Source organism: Bidens hawaiensis, unplaced genomic scaffold (genome assembly GCF_021521415.1).
Source record: "Bidens hawaiensis isolate Kalapana, Puna unplaced genomic scaffold, B.hawaiensis_p1.1 tig00002153_1, whole genome shotgun sequence".
In the NCBI taxonomy this organism is placed as follows: domain Eukaryota; kingdom Viridiplantae; phylum Streptophyta; class Magnoliopsida; order Asterales; family Asteraceae; genus Bidens; species Bidens hawaiensis.
Genome location: NW_027491115.1, coordinates 2,602,393 through 2,615,555, shown reverse-complemented (window position 1 = coordinate 2,615,555; position 13,163 = coordinate 2,602,393).

The following is a 13,163-nucleotide window of genomic DNA, read 5'->3' as shown; positions in this document are numbered from 1 at the left end:
TATCAAAGTAGGGTTGCAGAATCGTTCAGACTAACCGCTGAATCTGATTCATCTCGCTCTTGAACCCACCATGGATGTTAAACCGATGAGTTTTGTTGAAAATTTTTTTAGGGTTTTGAAATTATTTGATGATTTGGGTAAAATTTATGTGGATTGATGTTTGGGTTGATGACTCGTTCAGAGATTCAACATCAATTTCATGGTTATTTGGTCATATCGGTCCAGATCTGATGTAACAGTGTTTTAGCTCGTTTTGGGGCAAAACTGTTATTAAAGATGATTTTCAGATCTGTAACGGCTGTTGATAGATTGAAGATAGATGGTTGATATTGAGATGACTGGGATATTGCTACAACGATTAATTTTAGATGAAGAAGCTTGGTTGTAACATCCTAAAAATTTTAATGATGAATAAAGGAAGTTATGTTTAGTGATTTCGCGTAATTAATTAATATCGGGTAGGGAGCGGGTCTTGGACGTGGATTAATTGAGATGGGTTAAATGAGAATGGGATTTCAGGGATATAAATACCCCCAAAATCCCAAAATATCTTCATTTTCACCAAACTCCCTAACACCTTAAAACACACACACACCACACGCATACCGCCGCCGGCCGGCCGAGCCAAGGGAAGAGTCGGGCAGGTCCGAGAGAGAGCGATTAGTGTACTAGCAAGTAAACGAGATCCAATCAAGCCCAAAAAGGTATGATTCTTGATCTTTGAAGTTTAAAGATCCAAGCTTTTTTAGTGTATAAGCGACCGAAAATGGTCGGGAAGCGTAGTGGGTGATATTGAACCATAGCAAGGGTGTTAAAATCGCTCAAAATGCTGGAAAGAAACCGAACAGCCGCTGTCTGGGCAACTTCGCCTGCATCTGGGCAACTTTGCCTACAAAGCGATGAACTTCGCCTGCAAGCTAAGTTCGCCTGATGAACTTCGCCTGCAAGCTAAGTTCGCCTGATGACAACTTCGCCTGAGGCCAAGTTCGCCTGATGACAACTTCGCCTAAAGCCAAGTTCGCCTGATGACAACTTAGCCTAAAGCTAAGTTCGCCTAAGGTTTAACTTCGCCTAAAGCTAAGTTCGCCTAAGGTTTAACTTCGCCTAAAGCTTAGTTCGCCTAAGGTTTAACTTCGCCTAAAGCCAAGTTCGATTAGGAAGTAAACTAAAAATCTAATGAAAAATGTGTTAAGACAGTTAATGGAAATAAAATTTTTCCAGCTCGACCCCAGCCAGGGGCTCTGCCCCTTGGACCCTGCTAGGGGCTGCCGCCCCTAGACCTCGCTGCCAGGGGCGCTGCCCCCGGACCCCCGTTCGTTGTGGGTCATATAAAGATAGACATACATTATGAGAAGTGATAGTTAATTGATACGTGTACTTGTTATACAGTCAGCCGTGCACAACTGAAGAAAGGAATTACGATTAACGGTGAACGTAACCGTGTTCAGGTGAGTTTCTAGCCCCATTCCTTGTTATGTTTTCGGGGCTGTGTGCATACTTGATGTGTTGTTAATACATTTATCCTAAGTGATAAGTGTATGCCCTATGTGATATATGTGTTATGTAAGAATGATTGCTTGATGGTACGTGAACGATCTTCGGATATTGCACGTACTGTCAGGTTGTAATACTATGTATAAGGTAAGTATAATATGAATGCTTATGCGTATGAACTTGATAGAGATAATAAAAGAAGGAAATAATGATGTATGGTTGTATGGTTACGAAAAGGGTACCGAGCCCTAATAATACTCGAGGTATGATGTATGGTTGTATGGTTACGAAAAGGGTACCGAGCCCTAAAAATACTCGGGGTATAATGTATGGAACGAAGAGGGAATCGAACCCTACTTATATTCGAAAACTAGGGACCAGACCCTTATAATATCTGTGATGTTAGGGACCAGACCCTTATAATATCTGTGATGTTAGTGAATCGAACCCTTCTAATATTCGAAACTAGGGACCAGACCCTTATAATATCTGTGCTGGTAGGGACCAGACCCTTATAATATCTGTGATGTTAGGGAATCGAACCCTTCTAATATTCGAAAACTAGGGACCAGACCCTTATAATATCTGTGAGGTTATAGGGCGAAAGGCTCTTTAAAACGTATGATTATGTATGTAAAGAAAGTATGAAGGTAAAAATGAAAGTAAAAGAACTTAAGTGTGTATGAAAGAAAGTTAAGAGGTTAAGTATGAAGTGTAAAGAATGTATTGTATGATTATATGATTAACTAGAACTCACTCAGCGTAGCTGACTTTTAGTATGCACGCAGGTGAGTAGGATGAGACAGCTGGCTTGAGCGGGGACACATGGCAGAAGAATAAGAGCCTGGCATCTGAAGACTTACGATGTTTTAATTTTAATGTTTTAATGTGAAAGACAAAGGACGTTTTGAGACAAGTTATGAAATATTGTAATGTTTTATGAAAGTTTTATATTCCGCGTAAATGTTTTAATTAACTCTGATATTTAGAACTGTGTTTATGAGTAAATCCAACACGAAAGTAGGGTTACCGGTAACGGGGCCTTACATTGGTTCTTGATCTGAAAATTAGGGTTTTATGTGCTTGTAACTGTTTCTGATATGAGTGTGCTGCTTGAACAGTAAAGGGAATATTGAAGAACATTGCTGCTGGTACAATCTGATATGTAGAAGTCAAGAATGAACAGGTACTAGGAGCAATCTAATCATTGTTTGTAGCAGCAGATGGAAGATGCAAAGGGAATATTCAAGCAGGTTCTGTATTGGAAAATCATTAATTGATGATGCAGAAAAGAAGTCTGGATGTCTCGAGCATGATAAGAATGGTCTCGAGTATGTAAAATGACTAAGTGTTGCTTCGAGGCACAGCTTATCTCGAGCATATATTATATCGAGCACATCAAGTTTGGATTCGAGCACATCCTGGTTTATCTTAGAATCTATCTTTTGGTCTCGAGCACACTTTGTTTTACTTGAGCAAACCTTCTTCGAGCACACTTTGGCTCCTGAGCATGCTCATGAAAAGAGAAGAAAAATACAAGTGTTTTCGAGTACACTTTTGCTTTTGAGCAGGCTCAGGAAAAGACAGGAGAAAAAGACTAAGTAATTCGAGCAAGGTCTCGAGCATGGTCTTGAGCATGCTTGATGAAAGACCAAGTATTTCGAGCAAGGTCTCGAGCATGCTCGAGTAAAGACAGGAGCATGCTCGAGTAACGACAGAAAAATACAAGTGTTATCTCGAGCAAGGTCCATGCTCGAGTATAAAAGAAAAGAAAAAAATTTGAGCACGCTCGATTTAAAAAAAAAATAAAATTATGAGTGTGCTTGTGAAGGGATTTAAAGGACTTGTCTGCTCGTGAACCGATAATCCATGCTCGTGAATGAATTATACTTGAGATTTTTGGTGCCGTTGACCGTTTGACCAAGCTGAGCTATATGGAAGATATATACCATGTGTATTTTGGTAAATTTTATCCAATCAGCAACAAGCAAAAGGAAATCAAAGCCTTATCAATTTTTCACAAACTTCATCAAAGAGCTTTACAAGAACAAGTGTTGACCAAGCTTACGGATTTTATCCCTTATGAGTGTCAACCAACATAATGTTTTGTTTATCTTTGTTTATTACAGAATCAACAATCTTGATATGGATGGTCAAGGTTGTTTCACCCATACTTGATTTGAAGACACAATTTTCAAAGACAATTGCAACGAAATTGGGGGAGTAAAAATTCTTGAATTTCATTGCAAATTGCTTGCTTCAAATCAAGTGAAAAGACTCAAGTTAAGGAAATGTTGATCAAGATCAATAATCCAAGATTCTTTAGAGATGTTTCAATGTTTGTGAGTTTTCAGATTTCCTAGTACGGTTGAGAAGATAGAGTCATCACTAGTAACATGGTGAACGGATGATCAGTAGAGTTAACCTCCTATGAAAATAGTCACTTGACAATCAAGAACGGGTTATGGTTGACTTGAATGCTATCTTGATTCAGGGAATGGTTTGATGATGATTTACAAGGAAAGAAACAAGTTTGAAGAATGGAAGATTATTTGATGATCACATTGAGTTTATTTCTTTTTGTGATGACCTTGCTACTTAAAGTTGATCTTTGAAGTTCAAAGCCTTGTTCATATGCCCATACAACTGTATCCAAAAGTGATATAAGAGATATGATTCGAAATGAACAATGGGAGAAGCTTAACGTGAGGGGGAGAAGTTCAACGAAAAACAACGGGTTTTTGAGGTGGTCATGGAAGAAAATTCGATGGCATCGGTCTAAGGGGGAGATTGTTGGGACGAATATTTTAGACCGATGCATCGAATTATTATTATTATGGGTGAAAAATAATTAATATTTTTGGTCTCAACCAAGGGTGGATGGCTTGAAGACCAAGACATGCTAGACTAGTATAAATAGATGTATTTGCTAATTTGTCTAGCATGTGTGTATTGTGTATTGTCTCAGATCTAGGGTTTTATCTCTTAGAGAGAGCCGCCGCCTCCAGGATGAGGTCTACTGGAGGTGGCTGATCTGTATTGTTTGTATGTGTGTACGTATGAGTGCTCTGTATAACAATCTTTTGACTAATGAAATCATACTACCACTTCTTTATTTGAGTTTCGATTACATACATTTGTTCATCCAGTCTATTGTTCATTGTAATCGATTCAGGCTCTCTCCCAAACACCACTCATCCGTCCAAAACCCCCTTTCAAGAGCGAATACGATTCGATCCTAGCTCAGATCCGAGATCCACCGTTAATAACGACCATTATTCACGCTTCCGCACCGGGGCTCGGAACTCACAGAACAACATCATAACCTAAGCCTATTGCCACTCTCTGGGCATTCCAACTATACCTAGATTAGTTATACAACCCAGTTTAGTATTGAGATTATAATAATATTAAAATATTAATATTATTATAATATTGATTATAGGAAACTATGATTACAAGTTACACAAACCTCGAACCGACATGCTTCTGATTATCTACTTAACAGTGAGTTTCATGACCCCACTTCTAAACTGTTTTACAAACTTTTGGGGTGAAAAGCATGTTTGATTACATATACATACCTGAAACATGTATTGATGTGAATTATCTAAGTGCTAACGCCCGGAAGTCCCCACTAACAAAGTGATTAACTTCGAGCCGGTGGCTTGTGAATAGTACTATTGGTTTGACAAACCCAAACGTAGCCGGCATGTGTTGCTGACACTTTACCCGTTTGCACATGACCATAGTTATACAACACACTATGTAGTGTTAGACATAGCTACTTGGGGCATATTGTGGGCGGAAAGGGGGCCACAGTGGTTGATTGGGCGTGGGAAATGGATGCACGCAGCACAAACAGTCAAGGCTTCACTGTAGCTTAGCGTAATTACATCATTTAAATACATACATACTTATTTCATGATTACAAGTGTTAACTTGTGAATACTCATAACTGTTTTCTTGAAACTCGTGAAACTCACCAACTCTAGTAGTTGACCCGTTTTAAACTGCTTTTCAGGTGTACCTAAATCGGAATAATTTGGTGATCTGTTACTTGCCCAAGGTGTGTGGTTGATGCAATGTGAATAGAAGCAAGGGAGTTAGTAGTAAGATCGTATAGTTAACGAACTAGTTTGGTTTGTATCACCTAGACTGTAAAACAATGACAAAACAAGGAAATGTAATATATTGTAAATTAGTTTGTAATGTTTCTTTATAAAAAATGTGTTGATACCAGAGGCGTCTGTTACATTCCCGTTTTACGCTTCCGCATTGTGCTAGTCAGGGTGTGACATTCATCGATGTCATCATAAGATCTAGATCCATACCGGCTATTTCATCGCTTTTACGCTCAAATACAAATGAAATTCGTGCTCAGTTCAAGTCAGCAGGATCTATCTCTTATGCAAGGTTTATTGATGAAGGTTACCTATTATTTAAATCTCTATTTTTGATATAAAGTAAAAAAGGTTCTATTGGGCAATCTAGACAAGACAAACTTACAGAATCAAAGAACCTAACAAATGTAGGCGGAATACACTCATGATCTGCTTCACAAAGAGGAGATTGGGTCGAAATCTATTTTTGAGATTAGGGATTGGCATATATTATCTATCATAAGAATAAACATAAGTGAGGAGACTTGATTCAAATTAAAAAGAACCTCTAGGAAGGTACCCTCGGCCGCCTATGATGGAGGACTTCTTTCGTCTTCTTTGAAATTGGGATTACCTCTCCCTTAATATGATATTCTTTTTGTGCTCTTGGTCTCCGAACTAGTCATTAATGGTCGGCTTCATTGTTACCCTTTCGGTATGCGTTGCGAACACTTTCATTTTGAGCATCTCATCTTCTTTATAGAAGCAAAGCTCAAACTGTTAGAAAAGATGGTCCAACTACATAACTTTTTCTTTTTCATTACTTCCATGGTCGTGCCTCGTGGCACGGCAGCACCCGTACTATTGAAATGGTTTGTAAGTAGAGATGTTCCCATAGGTGCCCCTTCTTGAAATGGTATAATTCCTATTCTTATCTCTTCAGTCTCTCTTTTGGTCTATCTATATTCCATGAAATTCAGACGCTCCACTAACGGAGCAAAAAGCGGAGTCTTAATTATAGCGAGCCAACCTATTCTATTACTAGACATCCTTGGGAGAAGCTCATCTGAAACTAGAGCTAGAAAGGCCTTATTTCGTTTCGTTCCTGTTCTTCATTTCCCTCTTATTAAAAAAAGGGGATTTCTGATATTTAGAATCTTTCTGCGGGGTGCTCTGTTTACTATTCTTTCATACTTTTTTCTCTTTACCACGCGATAGGTCAGCGAAGCGTGAGCGTGCGCGGAGTAGGATAGGCCAAAGACTTTGGCCTAACGGGAATGAGCAAGGACGAAATGACAAGATGAGGTGCCTCGGGCATCCCCCTTTAGAATGAAGGGTCGAAGTTTTTAGGCCTGTAGCTTTACCCGTCCCCCTTTGTCGGGCGGTGCTTGTGTGGGGAGTGCGCCACTAGAAATCGGGCTTGAAGTTCTCACCTTACCAACCAGCCGACAGCTGATGGCTATTGGTCACAGCTACTACAAAAAAGCTCTAACGAAGATAAATATTTCACATGGAGGAGTGTGCGTCTTTACATTGGGTGTTCTTCTGTGGTGCGACCCGGCGGCTTATGTGCGACCTATGACCCATGCCTCCTATTTGTCCAGGGCTGGCGGTGTGAACTCTGATTCAATCTGGATATTCAATTCCGCAGCTAAGATGCTCAGTTGACTCCTTAACCTTGATAGGAAGATGGCCTATTCAATAATTCATGCATAAGGGTAAGGAACTTTGGATGAACAAATGCGAATGGGTGTAAGCCTCGCTGCTCAGAAAACACCCAGTGCTGACCACACTGAGAGACACGAAAGCGTATGTAACACAAGTTGGCGAAGTGGCGTTAAGCATCCCTAGCGGTACGAAAAGAGAGGTCGGGATGATATCATCTACGTCCGTACCGCTACTCATGTGTAAGGCCCCGAACCCTGGGGACCCCACAGTTGTTATTCATTCAAAACACTCGTAAAAATAATTAAACTTGAAAACAATTTTTTCATTAAAATAAGCATCACAGAGTATAATTTGGCGAAAAACGTAAATAAGTAAATGAGTTCACAAAACCCGGGAATTTTGCCCAAAATCAAAATAATTATCTTAAAAAAAAAACTTTTAAAATAAATGTTTAATAATAAAATCTTCAATTCCCGTATGCCCTTCACCGTCCAAGTAGCTTCGCGCACGTCCAAGGGATAGTGTATCCTCTTCCTAACCTGAAACTCACACCAACATGCACATAAAGTCAGCTTAAGCTGAGTGAGTTCAAGTTTTAAATAAATAACAAAAGTCTTAATAATCATTCCAACGGTTTTAAAACGGTAAACGGAAATACATCGGTTAGGTTACCACATTCAATAAATAGTCATCCTTATGTATGAGCATCTCTATACGTGCATTCCTATGTATATCAATATATATATATATATATATATATATATATATATATATATATATATATATAACCTTCAATAATAACATTCAGCGCATGCAAACGCAAGGAGGTATACGTAACATTCAGTAGTCGAGACGACTACAACATTCGCCAAATATTGGCCATAACATTCAGGGCCGAGAAAAGGTACAACCCAAACACGTAACATTCAGCACTTGCAAACACAAAGTAGGCATACGCAACATTCAGTAGTCGAAACGACTACAACATTCGCCAAATAGAGGCCAAACAATAATTTATATATATGTATATATGTTAACATTCCAAGGCCTACCCTATTCTAGCAAGCCTATATAAAATTGTTTAAAACATTTCATCTAGTAGGAAAACACTTAGGTGTGCATGCTAGCCCAAAAGTTAAAAAGAGTTAAAAGGGGACATCATGAACTCACCTGAAATCAATCGAATACCTGCAACGAGCTAGGAAATCCCAAAGTGCACAATCACAACCAAGGGCCTGTAAATTATACACAACGTGTTACTAAACTAGACCATAAGAACACTCTTGCCTAATGGGCCGTTCAAGCCTAACACTTTGGCCCGAGGCTCAACAACTTGGCCCAAGGCCCAAGGGTAATCAAATCGAGTCTAATACGCGCGTAAAAAACCTTAAAACCATTTGTTAAACGAATCAGCCCCAAATGGACCAAATTCCCATTTTAATCTTTTCATTCATCATGATTATGTCACCCGAGTTGATAGGGTTGACGGCTCCTTTTTACAACTCTCAATTTAACATTTAAACAAAAATTCGCACACCGCAGACTCGATTGACGAAGCACTAACCAAAATAGCCCCGAGCATCAAAAATTTAATTTTTCCACAGCCCTTAAACCCCCTAGGGCTGTACAAACTTATTCGGTCGGTCATCCGATCAATTAAAGCATCAAACTCAACAATTGTCAATCCTACACCCGGTAAACCCTAGTTTTTGAACTAAAATCGATTGACCGACCTAAACACCTCCATTGGCCATGAAATTATAATATGATGTACATGTCATACCTAGTGGGATTTTGATGCGAAAACCTCACTCAACACAGCCCCCGAAAAGCTCAATTGGGCAGCCACCCGGTTAGCCTAAAACAAGATGTTTTTTGATCAATACGCACAATATAAGGATCAATTAACGTGTAAAAGACTTGGGGAATCGTAGTACATACCTTGGATTGAAGTTCTAAGGCTTAGAATTGGCTGTAAAAAGAAAATCGTGGGTCTTGGTCTTGTTCTTTCTGCCGATCGGAAACAGTAGCTAGGCTAGTGTTTCTTTTTTTTTGTTTATTGATATAATACAAATATGTTTCATCCAAGTCCCTCGAATTTGCAAGATTTGGCAACTTGTAAGGAAGGTTAAGTGTTTTAACGTGGCGGGGATGACGTAAAGGTCCTCGAGAAAAATCGGTTAACTCCCGAGAGTTATACATATTTTACACGCGCTAAATCATTGAACCGGAAGTTTGATGGGTGTTACAAGTCCACCCCCCTTACAATGGGATTCGTCCCCGAATCCCGAGGCGACAGAAACAACTGCGGATACAGCCTCATCATCTCTTCTTCGGATTCCCAAGTAGCCTCGGAACCCCTACGGTGCCTCTACTGCACCTTCACCTGCTTAACCACCTTGTTCCGCAACCGCCTTTCCTGACGGTCAAGTATAGCAACTTGACAAAATTTCACAAAAATTTAAAACCAACCATGTTCTAAACGCTACCTGTGCTTGACTATGTTAGGGTTCTGTCTTTGTAGAGATAGTATATGGCTAATGCTCGTGTCATTATGTTAAAGTTCCTCTCGTTCCTTAAATTCTCCCGTTCATTTCTTATCCTCTCGAACGCTTTGCGTGTAATTGTTTAGCTGAAGCTTAGCATACTATCACTCTAGGTTTCCTTACTACTTGTTGAGCTTTAAGCTTCGTTTCTGTTTGACTCAGGCTCTAGTAAAGGTTTTGTCCCTATTGTCCTCGTGTGCGATTAGATGATTAGGTTTCGTCTCCATCCACATCCGTTCCTGTTGTGACGGGATTCGGGGACGAATCCCATTGTAAGGAGGGTGGACTTGTAACGCCCGTTAATTTCTGACAAAAGGTTTAATCTTGTAGTGTTATGTAAACCTTTCGGGCTTGACCCGGCATTCTCATAGGAGCTCCTTGCAAACCTCGTAAACGTTCTCACTTAACTTTCCACCCAAGTTGCTACATACTTAAATTTGGAGGGACATGGATGTAACTATTATTATTATATCATAAAACAAAAGAAAACCTTAACCCTAAACCCATTTGCAGCCGATCGGACCTGGACCCCCCCTGCTCGTTTTTCTTCTGCCCAGCCAAGTTTCAGCTGTGAAAACTTCAATTTAAGGTCGGTTTTATGATTCCCCATGTCTTTTACACCTTAATTGATCATATTAACGCGCTTATTGGTCGTTAAGATTGAGTTAACAATTTGCTGACAAATTCGTATACGTTTATTATAGGGTCTGTAACGCGATGTTAATCCACTGTTTTTGATCGATTCTTGATTCCATGATGTTCTAATTTGAGTCTAGTTTCCAGAAAGGTATAATACGTAATTTTTGGACGATATTTGAATGGTTTTTATGATTTTATAAAATCGAGTGTCAAAGCTGATGTGGGATGTCGGATTCTGGTCTGTCTTCCCAACATCATAACTCTTTTTCAACAAGTCAAAATTAGTTGGTTCCCCTTCTGGAACTTAATATTTTGAGTTAAGAATCAAACTCAATTGAAATCTTTTAGTTTGGTTCGGTAATGAATTTTATAAAAATAAAACCATTTTGTTGCGCGCTGAAATAGCTGCACATACCTTTCTGTGTTGGAGGAATTTTTATGATTTTTGTGTCCACTAGAAAAAATAATAAAAATATTTTTATAAACTTAAGATATTTATGTAACTCTGGTAAAAATTTAATAATTTTAATCCATGGTTTTCCTATGTAATAAAATACATCTTTGCATGCTAAAATCTGCATGTTATATTCGTTATTGATTGATAAGTTCGTTTTAGGCTTAACCGGTGGCTGCCCTTTCTCGCATCTTTCGGGGCTTTTATAATTGAAGTTCGTGCTCCTTCAACTTCCTAGGTATGTCACTTACAACATACTAAAATTTCATGGCCAATGGAGGTGTTTAGGTCGGTCAATCGATTTTAGTTCGAAAACTAGGGTTTATAGGGTGTAGAATTGTAAATTGTTGAGTTTGATGCGTTAATCGGTTGGATGACCAACTGAATCAGTTTGCATGGCCCTAGGGGAGTCTAAGGGCTGTGGGAAAATTATTTTTTTGATGCTCGAGGCTGTTTTGGTTGGTGCTTGGTCAATCGAGTCGGCGGTGCGCGAATCTTCGTTTAAATGTTAATTTGAGAGTTGTAAAAAGGAACCGTCAACCCTATCAACTCGGGTGACATAATTATGATGTAAGAAAAGGTTAAGATGGGAATTTGGTCCATTTGGGGTTGATTCGTTTAACAACTGGTTTTAAGGCTTATTACGCGCGTATTCGACTCGATTTGATTACCGGTGGGTGAGTTGTGCATCATGGTTAGCCCCGGCAATAATCGTAGCTTGGATTTGGGTTAGTTGAAAGGTTTTATGGGCAGAGGTGAAGTAATTGGGTTTGGGTTGGGCCTCGGCCCAAGTTGTTGGGCCTTGGGCCAAGTGTTGGGCCTCGACCCAAGTTGCTGGGCCTTGGGCCAAGTTGTTTGGCCTGGGGCCAAGTGTTGGACCTTGGGCCAAAGTGTTGGGCTTGAGCGGACCCTTAGGAAAGTGTGTTCTTGCGGTCTAGTTTAGTAACGCATTGTGTATAATTTACAGGCCCTTGCCTGTGATTGTGCACTTAGGGATTTCCTAGCTCGTTGCAGGTGTTCGATTGATTCAGGTGAGTTCATGATGCTCCTTTTTAATCTTTTGACATTTTGGGCTAGCATACACACCTTATTATGATTTTAACCAATTTTAATTCGTTTAAACTATTGGTTTGGTATTGTATTATCTTGTTTGTGGTTGTGCCTTTACGAAGACAGGTGTAAATTATATTTTATGCCTTAGGATACTTTAGACTCGTTTAAGGTCATATATCCGTTAAGGTTATACATTTTACTTGGGCTCTAAGCCTAGAGGTTGCTATCAGGCTTATTATTGAATGCCTAAGATTATCCATTATTTATGGATTGTATGCAGTGATATTGTTGGTTGGATGTTTGAATTAGATGATTGTATGTGTGTATGTGAATGTGTATGTGATGGTAAACTGTGACCGGGTCAAATATATTACTCGGGGAAGACCCGGGGTGAGGAGGCCCATGTTGCATGTTTATGACGCGGCTGGGTCAAATATATTACTTGGGAAAGACCTGGGGTGAGGAGGCCTGCCGTTCTATAAACCGTGGTCGGGTCAAATATATTACTTGGGTAAGACCCGGGGTGAGGAGGCTCGTATCACGCGTTTGGTATGTTAAACTGCTACCGAGTCAAATATATTACTTGGGGATGACCCGGGGTGAGGATGCTCGTGTTGCGTGATTTTGTTTTATTAAACTGTGACCGAGTCAAATATATTACTTGGGGATGTCCCGGGGTGAGGAGCCTCGTGTTGCGTGATTTTGTTTTATTAAACTGTGACCGAGTCAAATATATTACTTGGGGATGACCCGGGGTGAGGAGGCTCGTGTTGCGTGATTTTGTTTTATTAAACTGTGACCGAGTCAAATATATTACTTGGGGATGACTCGGGGTGAGGAGGCTCGTGTTGCATGATTTTAACGGTTTTGTTAAACCGCGGTTGGGTCAAATATATTACTCGGGGAAGACCCGTGGTGAGGAGGCCCGTGCTGCGTGAAAAGATGTTTAATGTTTTATTTACTTATGATTTGGTTAAGAAAAGCTATTTATGATTTTATGGACTCATGATTTTCCCCTACATTCCATACTCATGGAATTTAAATTTTTAATGAATGTCGTTTATGAAAACTTGAACTCATTCAGCTCAAGCTGACTTTGTGTGTATGTTAGATTGACTTTCAGGTTAAGAAATGGATGCTACCGCTTGGACGTGCTAGATGCTACTCGGGAGGTTGAAGGCATTTCTGGTCGAGGAATTCAAATAA